At 35.6% G+C, this 11,739-nt stretch overlaps 1 long non-coding RNA gene and 1 other non-coding gene across 2 annotated transcripts; one reads left to right on the plus strand and one right to left on the minus strand.

Annotated features, from left to right (window-relative positions):
• Positions 1–813: 813 nt before the first annotated feature.
• Positions 814–886, plus strand: Trnar-ccu. The gene has a single exon. It is a non-coding gene; the product is annotated as a tRNA-Arg (tRNA).
• Positions 887–3,195: 2,309 nt separating this feature from the next.
• On the minus strand, positions 3,196–4,978 carry LOC113501088. Its single transcript, XR_003401258.1, has 3 exons — positions 4,763–4,978; positions 4,398–4,514; positions 3,196–4,257 (listed from the first exon to the last, which is right to left on the minus strand). It is a non-coding gene; the product is annotated as an uncharacterized LOC113501088 (long non-coding RNA).
• Between the last annotated feature and the right edge of the window lie 6,761 nt (positions 4,979–11,739).

The following is an 11,739-nucleotide window of genomic DNA, read 5'->3' on the forward strand; positions in this document are numbered from 1 at the left end:
TTTGACCTGATTAGCGGAGTGATTCGAGTTTTGCATGGCATATAGGTATATTTGTATGAATAATTTCCAATCACTTTTATTTATTATCACAACGGTCACTTTCATTTAGCCCAATCGTTGATTATAAATAATAATTGTGTCAGTTGATCTGTTTATTTTTCAACGTTATTATTCACCCCCGTCACTCAAGTACCACAAGTACTGGTAGAATACGAACACTTTACAACAGTACAAAACAAGTGATTTAAAAACTCGTCAGGACCCTCCGAACACCTTGGGCAATTTCTTTATAAAACACACGGATCCCTGTCGCGATTACCATATAAATTCCCTGGAATTGTGAATAAGAACTCAATTGGTTGGCTGTTAAGTGAGCCCCCAAGACGCGTGCCCCCGCCCCCCTCCCCCGCTGCCCCCAGGGGGTTGATTGACACGTGTGCACCTTGTTGGGGTGTAATCAAATTCTCGACGTTTTATTAGCAAATTACATAGCCTTTTTATTGTGTTTTCGAATTTAAAATTTACGAGTAAGTGTTGTAAATATATGAGAGGTTGAAAAGTAATACTTTTTTTTTTGTCTTCTCATTTGTTCAAATTTTATTAATTTTATATAAAATAATCCCTGTAATTGTAATAATCCCTGTAAATGGAACTACTGCAATATTTTGTTATTTAATATTTTTGTCTTTGTTGATTCCGACATCAATGCAAGTTTTATCAAAAACAAAATTCTTTTCTCACTCTGAATCAAATAAAGAGTTTCGACAATATCACGTTTCGGAATGAAACCTTTATTTCGAGTCTCAATTCACCGCCCCTGTGGCCTAATGGATAAGGCATCGGCCTCCTAAGCCGGGGATTGTGGGTTCGAGTCCCACCAGGGGTATCCATACATAATCAGTGTTTTTGAGGTTTTAATACGTAGTCAGTATTTTTGAGGTTTTAAATTTTCATTTTTTTAATATTATTATTTTAATTAATATTGCATAGATTTCATGTTACTGCCGGTTACCTTGCATTTTGGATTTAACGAAAGGACCTGATGATTGATATACCCATGGTACCTACTACAAATTGTTTTTATTTCGTCCTTATTTCCTCCTGACCTATTATTTACCATGTCTAGAGCAGAGATCAAAAGAAAAACAAGGATTTCTTTAAAAGATTTAGGCTGTTAGACATTACAACTTTATTTCGATAACACGCCGTAGAAACAATACTGACTACAGTAATTGCTTTTCGACTGAACTAGTAATTAACATGAAAGTCTGTGAGCGTTAACCTCTCATTGCTAACTACAAAACACTTAGCGTAGCACGATGGCTATCAATAAACTATGACATCAAAAGCACGCAGGACGCACCACGCCGCATGACCCATGCGCCATGCACCATGCATCGTGCGGTATAGCGGTACAGTCATCAACCGAAGTCGGTTGAAGAAGTCAGATTTACAAAATTACCTGTACTTCTAGTAATCTGTAGGAATTGGGCGTTAGCGCCTCATAGCATACTAGCAAATTAAATGCGATTGTCCACAATAAGTGGAAAGAAAGGCTGGTGTGTTGGTCTAGTCGTTGGTGACCCTGACTGCTATACCGGAGGTCGTGGGTTCGATTCCTACTCAGGACAAATTCTTATATGTTGGGCATGGTAATTTGATAGGTGTCTTGGTGTAATTTATCAATTTTTATGGATGTATTTAGAAATATATAAGTAAGTTTATCAGTTGTCCAGTACAAATAGTACAAGCTTTGCTTAGTTCGACACTTGATGGCGTTATGAGGAAGTTGTGGAATATTATTATTACTATTTTATATTTTTTTATTATTATTAGTTTATAGGTATATTTTTTTTAAGGATCTATATAATGCACTCTTAAAATAAGTACTATAAAACAAAAACAATAATTAAAATAATGCCTCATTAATAATTATTAATGTGCTTGCGTTAATAGGCTTGCGTCGCTGACCGTACGGTTTGCACATTTCGTATTGAGTCGTAATACCCAATGGTGCACCTTAAAGTGTTTCTATAAACTAATAAAATTAATGTTCGGTGCGAATTGTTTACTTCAGTACAATAGACTTCGGTTATGTTCACTGGTCTGATTGGGATTGGTGATTAAAATAAAGTTTATGGTGAAGACTTAAACATTTGGTTGTAGCTAATTACATTTTATTTGGTACGAAGATATAAGGACGATCAAGGAATATTTGCAATTAGTCTAATTGAAAAATATTTATCTCAATTTATTTTTAATGAACTTATGGAGTTTCTTGCCGTTTCCACTTAACAATGACACTTTGGAACCGAGCAACTAGACTCATCATTGTTACGTTTTGGAAGTGCCTGGAAACCGGCCTACTTGAAATAAAAAGTTTCATTTAGACTTGGAATTACTACAGTCTAATGGTGCAGAGCATAGTTGCATAAATAAAAGAATAGAATAGACAAGGTATCAAAATGGAACTTTGCCTATGAAAAACATTCTTCAAATAAACAATTTTCTAGAAACCTAAAAAATAATTAAATGTATGTAGTTAATCTATTTAATTAGTAACATTTATACGTGTAGACCAAGATCTGTAAAACAAAAAAACTACTTAAAAGTATAGAAAACTGAACAAATCTTTGTATTAAAACTCCAGCATTAAAATCGATCACAAAAAGTAGAACTAATAAATATCTCACAAGACCCAACCAATACACGTTATCTTTACTCTATATATACGTGAGTATAACACAGGTAGCCTATACCGTTACCTGTCCAACCCTTGTCGCTGATTGGTGGATATACGAGATACCTGTATACGTCGCCGGCTCAACCAATCAGCGCGCGGCGCACCTGTGCGATCGATGATAAGGCGGGGCGCACCTGGTGTAGGCGGTGATAAGGCTGCGACACCTTTCGTTATTGTTACCATCAATGGGAAATGGGTCATTAGACAGTTTGAACCTGGGCCCCAATTCTGCTATTAACAATGGCCGATGAATGAATTAACATTTGCTTAAAATGACACTTCGTATTCTATTAAGCATTTTTCATACACAATAATTGAAAATTCAGTATGGGGCGGTACACTAAAGATCGATACAGTTAATTAACAATCATTGTGTTGAAAAAATGCTTAAGGGAATGAGAATAATTTCAAATTTAATCCTATTGCCATTCATTCATCGGCCATTGTAGGGTAAGTCCAGGATAGATGCCACACTTTTTGAAAAAGCTTAATAATTCCGAAATTTATAATCTTAGAGCATTGTGTTCTTTGAGAAATATTTAATATATTTCTTAATGCATTATTTTATCTGAATCGATTTGATATAGACTGTGTAGATTTTGTATAAATTGTAATTTGCTGGACCTCTAAAAAATAGGATAGACGCCTACTGTGGCGGATAGAAGACTTATCATGAAAAATGATGTGAGGATAGGTGCCCTTAGTGGGGATTGACGACTTAGTCAAACATTGTAACTGATTTGTTATGAAATGAAACAACTATATTATAATAATCAGTCTTTATTGTGTTTTAACATACATAAACATTATCATCTATTAACGATCACATATTTTTTTAATAATAATCAACATCTTTTACTAACTACTAGGTAGTAATTAACTTGCATGAACTTTAATACTTCTCCAGTCTTCTTGATATTAGTAATAATCATCTTAAAAAATAAAAATCAACTTTGGTATCAGACTAAATTATTCTTAAGATAGGGGGAGATAATTAAATTGAAAATTATTTGTATTATAATTAATAATAGCATTACAACAAGCGATGATGGTGATTGTTTCGCCTTTTTCTGCAAAAGTCACAGTTTTAACGACCCTGACACCTTTTTTTGCGACTACTTTTCCAGGTTTATTATTCAGTTGTATACCAGATTCATCCATATTGAAGATTCGGTCTGGTTTATCAAGTAGGTCGTTTTCCGTCAAAATTTTGGTCAACAAGTCATAAAAGCTTTTAACTTCCTCCCTATTTAAACCTTGTGCTCTTGCAATCGATAAACCTTCAGATTGCCTCAGGCAGATCCCAGGATTTCTTTCCATAAAACTTTGGAACCACGAATACCCAGCCATTTCTGTTTCTTCGTCGAAATTATGGTTTAATTGTAGCTTCTTAGCAAACTGGTATGCTAACTGACGTATTGCAGTTCGGTCCGGCGGAAATCCAGCTTCTCCTAATTTGAATATATGAGCCACAAGTCGTTTTTCGTTATCAAACCCTAGCACAGGGTGTTTACCTAAAACAAATAAAAATAAATGCTGAGTAGGTATATAGAATTAATTACAGTACCAATAAGACAGTAACTAAAATGATAAGATACAAGGTATAGTAGATCAAATTTAAATTAAAAAATAGTAAATATAGTAATTGATTTACACCCTTGTCTCCCTTTTTCATCTCTTCAAACGCTGCTAGCATACTTTCTTCGGTCCAGGTAACAGCGCGAGGGATAACACCCGGTTTTCTTTTATATTTACGAGGCATTTTGCTCTCCTGCAACAAAACAGCTCTTATAAAAACAGTTGAGGATAGTTGCCCTTAGGGGCATCTATCCTAATAAAAAACGAGGCAACTATACTTTTTGTAGGGGATAGAAGCCCTTCTCAATAAAAACAAAAAATGAGCTTTAATGACTATAAAATTTATCAATTTACATAGGTTAATCTTCAATGCAAGCAGACTAATAGAAAAAAAATAGACATTATAGGCGAGAGAAAAGATACACTGTTAAAATTACTTACGAATCTTATTTTGGCGCCTTTTGTCGTCTCGCCGCGGAAGATTTTTACTCACACGGACGAAACGCGTGCGCTCCTGTCGACAGTCTGCCTGGCACTGAGGTTGGTGGGGGGAGGACTCGTTACTTATAGAGAAATTTAACTCTCACAGTGCTCCTAACATAGTGAAATAAAAATCAAGTCATCTATCCCACTGAGGCATGTATCCTGGACTTACCCTAAATAGCAGAATCGGGGACCTGTTCACACAATAATGACCGAATTAAAAAACGATCATGATTAATATCGAATTCAAGTATCATATTGTCTTTGTCACTGTGATGTGGAATGTAGAGACGAATAGAGATTTAAGAAGGTTACGTAGTTAATTTATGTTTCAGGTTCGTATTTCAGGTGGGTAGAGAATTTTGTTTGTATCATATTTTGAATTAATTTGGCCTTAACAGGTACCTTATAAGTCTATGTTTTGTGTTGCAAACAAACGAACCTTACTCGGTATTTTAATGTGAAATAATAACATATATGACTAAGTATTGTTATATTAAAACAAAGTACGTTAATGTTACGAAAACAAATTACTCAATGATGCCGGCAAGTGTTATGTTCTTATTAGCTTTTAAATACCATCCCACGCAACAGTTCGTACGCAGTACAGCGCCACAGGAAAACCCTGATTTCCTCAAAGAAAACAGCTGACGTCCACAAAATATTTACGAATATAATTTTAATTATTATAAAGAAAAGTTGGCAGTTGTCTCTTGTTTTTCATCATGTATCTGTGGGATATTACACGGGGCTGTAGAGATGTAGCGTGCCGGAAATCCGGTGTATAACGAGGTGTAATGATGTGTGGACGTTTCACCTGGATGCGCCCTGCTCATTAGTAACTAGTGCGGGGAAAATGTCGATAGATAAGTTGTCGATAATTATTTAATTTAAAATTTTCTAAAGTCACAAATTACTTTCCAGTAAAGTATATGATAATTATGAGTATGGAACTAAGTTGAATAAACCACAGCGTTTGTAGTCATCATATGAAAATGTTCCAAACTTTGTACAGGAAAAATATACCAAATATGTAGTAAATACCTACTTGACAAATAATTTCCATGTGCTTGTATTATCCAAAAGCGGTTATTTAATTTTGATACCACTATGCTTTATATCCGCATAGCATTCTTACTGCCTCACACGAGACAATTTACACGTAAATTCATTAAAAAACAATGTAATAAATTCAAATTACAAGTCGCCGACAAAGATGTCCCCGCCCTAGACTGTTGGTAGGCGCCATTTGCCAAAACGACCAAACTAGAGACACGCTTATTGAAAGGTGTCTGTGACAGCCATGAATACCTTGGCGTGGAGATAACGCGCATTTTTAGACTTGGCACCTTTTGGACACATTGTTAAACAAACATAAGAAACGCGGCGGCCGACGGGTTAAACTCATTAATTTTATCATAAATATTTCGTGAATAGCTTATTTGAATAATTTTGAGAGATAATGGTCAATTATATCCCAGGTTCCTCAGGTGTTATAGGGTTAAGACGTGTTTATTAGGAGCGCGTCGTTGTCGGCCTATTCATTTATATTTTAGTGCGTGCCGAGGTTTTGAATTAGGATAATTTATTGTGGATAAAACATTTTTCTTAGCATTTTTTATAGTTACATTGATGACCGGTGTGAATATTTTTATATTGTTTTTAAACAGTGTATTTTTTGATGTTTGGTGTTGAATTGGCGAATATATTATCTGTATATTACACTATTTACTGTGTGAAAAGTAGAGCACTGTTATATTTACTTGGATCTGTACCTGTGTTTTGAGTTTTTCTTTGAGACATTATGTTCAAACACATGCCAACTGTTTTTATAAATTAGATGAATAAATATTTTTTTCTTAGGCATTCGACAAATATTCCAACCCATAAAATAAATTAAATTTACTGGATTACCTATAGGGGTGAAGTCTCATAACCATATACATATTTTACATGTGTATAGATAAGGGCAGATATAAATAGTCGCAGAAGTGAGGGAGCCCTAATTGCAGCACCCGCGGCCGACCTGCCTATCGGATTGCAATTTACCGGCAGAATTGGAGGCGCTGATAAAAAATATCGCGCTCAAGGGAGGGGTAGAGGCGTGTAGCAAAAACGTAACCAGATAGCATGGAGGTACTTATTAAAAAAATACGTCGTGCCTACCAACGTTTTTTATCTCGATCAATGCCTAATAGAGGGAAACCTCTTTATACGGTCATGCTTGATACTTGCTTTTACAATTGATTGTAAAAAGCAATAAGAAACTCGCCATTAAAATGAAGATTCTTCAAATCTTTCTAAAGATCCATAAATGCATCTACACGTAGTGTCCGCCTCTTAAAAGGCCTTTTTCCTAAACAAGGAGTTTTAAATTACTAAATATTGGTCATTACAATAAGGTCAATAAATTATAGTTTCAGAAGTTTAATAAAGCTTGCATATGTAATATTATTGTCGTAATCAGAGCTTAGTCCAATTATTGGTTTATGACATCCACTAATTATTACTTAGTGCCACATTTGGCATGTCGCCCTGTGCGCTAATTATTAAAGACTTGGGTCTTTCAGAACTCGGGAAATGATGTAACTAGAAGGTTACAGGAGATAAACCGTATTAAATGTCTGTAAAATGATTTTTGAAACTCATTTTCCTTAATCATCGTCATAAATCATTAATCGGAAAAATGCTTGAAACGATAGAATATCTTTGAATCGAATTATGGCATTTCTACCACAATGTTTTCACTGGTTCTAAAAAGTAATGGCTATCTGTTTGCCATCTCGGCGTCAAAAAGCTCAGAGGCAAAATAAAAAAATATTCGTAAATTAGATTTTTAATTAACTTCGAATACCCTGTGAAAAACAACAATAAGCAACTCTCTAGCTGTTCGTTCACTTCTCGGATTAAAAACAAGACATTAAACATTATCAAAAACAAAGCTTTTAATGCCTTATATTTACCAACATAACGATCCAGAAATAATGACGGCATTAACGGTAACATCCAATGACATCGGAGTCGTTCAACTAATCCTGACGGCAATAACTATAGGTCAGCCGGTAATCTGCGCATTCCTCGCATACTGTGCATCACCGGCGGCGATGTTCTCGACGCAACAGATGCAAAAACCGCGAACCAATCGTAAATAAAAGCACGCGTAAAGCCCACCTCGTAAACAAACGCAATCGACGAAAAACAACAACTTTTAATACCAATTAAAAGGAATTATTATAATCGCAAGCTTTTATTCGATAATTTAACAGTCAGTACAAGTGTCGGCTAGCAGTAATATATTCTCAGGCACTGCACACTTTTTCAGGGAATGTAGTATAAACACCTTTTGTCGGTAGTGCCAGAAATTTTCTGGCACACTGGCGATGTGGTTAGAATTTTTCGTCTTTTTTCTTGTCGACATAAGCAATATTTCTCAGGTAATCTGTCGCAGCTCCAACAGCTGTTCTATACTTTACTGTATTGATATTTATTTAGCGTTCGCTCTATGTCGTAATTATTCGCGGAATGCCATTATAGTTAGCTCGATAAAATTAATGTATTATTTTTATTGCTGTAAATTGAAGTAATGGATTTATCTGTGACACTATCAAATAATGTGTAAAAACTTTTTAAATCTTTATTTGTTTAAAATGAAAAGCTATAGGTAAAAGTCTAATCAGTCGTACAAACAGGAGGAATTAATCAGCGAACCAACAAAGAACCACAATTTCAGAATACAAACAAACAAGCAGAAAAAGGCCACAAATCCCACCGTTACCGGAAAAGTGTGCAGTTAAAACAAAAGCGGAAGGTAACAATGGCGTCGCCTCAATCTGTCACCCGATGTCAGTCTGTGTCAGCCGCGGTGAGGGTTAACGCAGAAGATCAATTTGTAACTACGATGAAAAAATATCCTACAAATAATGCTACATTAAAAAGAAAAATATGTTTCTTTTGGCACATCGTAACATTGGAGACAGATTTGTGTTATATACTTTTAACTAAATAAGTCAGGTCAGGTCAAGGTTCGCTTAGCTAAATTTACCTCTCCTACTTTTGCTATGTCCGACAGGGTATATTTATTGAGCCATGAACTTAATGGACCACGTAGCATATTATCGTATTATCTAAATACACACATCAAACCTTGACCTCATCAGTGTTTCAGTAAACTTCAACACGTCATTCATCAATACAAACTATTTCTCCAGCAGTAAACCTTCTGCACGTACCTTCTCAGTGTAATCCAGTGTCAGCTGTCACGCTGTCGCGTGTCAGCCGCCGCGGCTGATTGCGGCGACACCTCGGACCGCCCGCGGACACACCTGGGCCAACAAATGAGGCCGCAGCGGCGGAGGGTTGACTACTGAAAGAGCATTTGTATCGTTCAATTTTCTCTTCTTTGTATTCCGAAATTCCTGGTAAAGGGTGTGTCTGTCTGTCGGTCTGTCACAGAATTTCAGATGAAGTATTCTTTAATTTTACGATGTGTGTTAAAAATGGTTTATATATTCAATTCGTTATGATGCAACATTTAAACACACTATTCAATTTACAAGGTATAAAACACAGCTAAATATATTTTGTCCTCGCTGTCACATTTCGCATCATGCAAAAGCGCTATCCCAGACAGTTCTGAAAAGAGCTCCCTTTGACGTCTACAAATTGGTATTAAGGTAGATTGATAATAATGGTCTCTATAATTTGAGCATAGCCGTCACGTACCGGAACAGTGTCTATCATCAAACTGTAACGCTGACAGAGTGGGCAGGCTTAGCGGTGAGCACGCAATTAGTCCTGCAGAGTTATTATAACAACCCCTTTATTCGGAGCACGTTAAAACTGTGAGAGTTTGGAATATTGTAAGTATTTATTGTTGACGGTTGTCACTCATATTTGATGGAGAATAAAAAAAAAGTGAAAAAATTATAAACAAATGTTAAGCTAAGAGCAATAGATAGGCACATACAACGAAAAAAGAGATGGATTGTAAATGAGTAATGTGTCTTATATACCTACGTTGATATCGGAATTTAGGTGATACTATAATAATATTCAGCAATTTAGTACTGCCTGTACACTGGTACAGAGCTTTTCAAAACAAAAGCAAGTTACCATACAGTAATATCATATTATTATGCAATCTCCCTGATTCTTCATAAAAAAGTTAAAAAAGCACCGCATCCACTCGTGTTTTAATTCACGTCCTTTTATAATGAGTTTGACACTCGCGACACCGTTTAATTATGAACTCATTTAAACGCAAACAGATTAATAGTATTTCGGGCATACGTGTCGAAACCCATCCAATACTGCATGTACTCCATGTTCTGTCTGATAAAAAGAAAAAAATATTTATTAAAAGACTTGAAACGCCCTCCGATGTTACAGGTAGGTTTACCATAATTGCTTATCTCAACAACTCCTAAGGCATTCACGCTCTCGAGTGGTAATGCCACTTGATATTACGCAAGAAAGGAGGATCGAGAGGAAAGAACGAAACAACTTTACTAACGCTTTCTAGTTACGTCGTCGTACCACTACACCTTGTATAGTAGACCAGGTACTTTGTACGTAATGACCGAAAAATTTCGCAAGAATTTAAAATTAAATCGTTCAGTAAAACCAACACGATGAGAAATAAAGACGAAAAATAAAAAAATCTTTTGTTATACATCTGCGGCCGCGATAATGTACTAGACCAGTAATTTCCGCCCACGTCCAGACATAACAGAAGCGTACCTCTAGAAGACGACAAAAGGTACATTTCAATAGAGTTATTAAACAATATCAAACAAAACAATAAACTCGTAAGATAATTGGCACTCTCTGTTCAAGGTTGACAGCCAGAACGTAGAGTCGTACGATGCTGGCCATAGATTATTATGTAGATGTGACATTTATAAAAACATATTATGTGTATGTTATGAAGCTTGACGGCTCTAGGAATATAAATCTAATTGTAATTAGTGTTTAAATTATGTAGGAACAATTGAACGATTTATAGAATATGCTTTATGAAAATCATTCTCATAAATGTGAGGAAATTGGAATGTACTTATTAGGTACTTAAATCTTGAACGACACCCGAAAAATATCGCTATAAAAAAAACTTTGAATGTCAACTGACAAATTGAATTTTAAATTTTCTAAGCACATAAATCATGTAATGAAAACGCATACATAGGCTTAAATTTTTAGGATTTGTATATAAATAACATATTTTATCACCAAAAGACAGTGAGATAAAACTGATCACCACTTCTCCATTTTGCTAGTCTATGCCTCTAGGCGTAAAAGATCAAAGCGGTCGTCGAGTAGCGCGCGGGCGCATCGCGCATGCGCAGTTAATGTAACGTGTCATAGTTGCCGCTAATACGGCAGGAGAGCAGGGTTGGGGGGGCGGCAGTAAAACTGAATGACATAACACTAAGTTATGTGCACCGGGCAATACTGAAACTGAATGATGTGTAACTGGAAAACAGTATTCAAGCAAGGAATGTTTGCTTTAAGTAGGTATTGTTAAGCGATAATTCTAGCATTAACGATGACAGGAATTTCTCTAATATAAGAAAACTTTTGTAAAGACTTAAACGAACTAAAAAATTACACGGTTTCAGATAGTTTTAAAGAGAACACTTTAACTTTGAATCTCTATGAGGTTGTAATTGATCAGTCATATTAACTGTTTGGTGGAAAATCTGTCTTTTCTTTCGTCTGCTTTAACGAAAAGTAGGTAAACGTAACTCCTAGTTGTGTAATGTATTGCATGCAAAATGACTTGAAAATATACTAACACATATTATGTAGAAATATCAAAGAATTTGGAAATAACATCTCCCAGTAACTAAATCTAAAGTCTAAAAGCCTCCGAAAACACGGTAATCAGTTCAGGGAGGTGTGTTGTCGTCAGGACCGGAAATACGTTGCCCCTGGGC

Source organism: Trichoplusia ni, chromosome 15 (genome assembly GCF_003590095.1).
Source record: "Trichoplusia ni isolate ovarian cell line Hi5 chromosome 15, tn1, whole genome shotgun sequence".
NCBI classification, from domain to species: domain Eukaryota; kingdom Metazoa; phylum Arthropoda; class Insecta; order Lepidoptera; family Noctuidae; genus Trichoplusia; species Trichoplusia ni.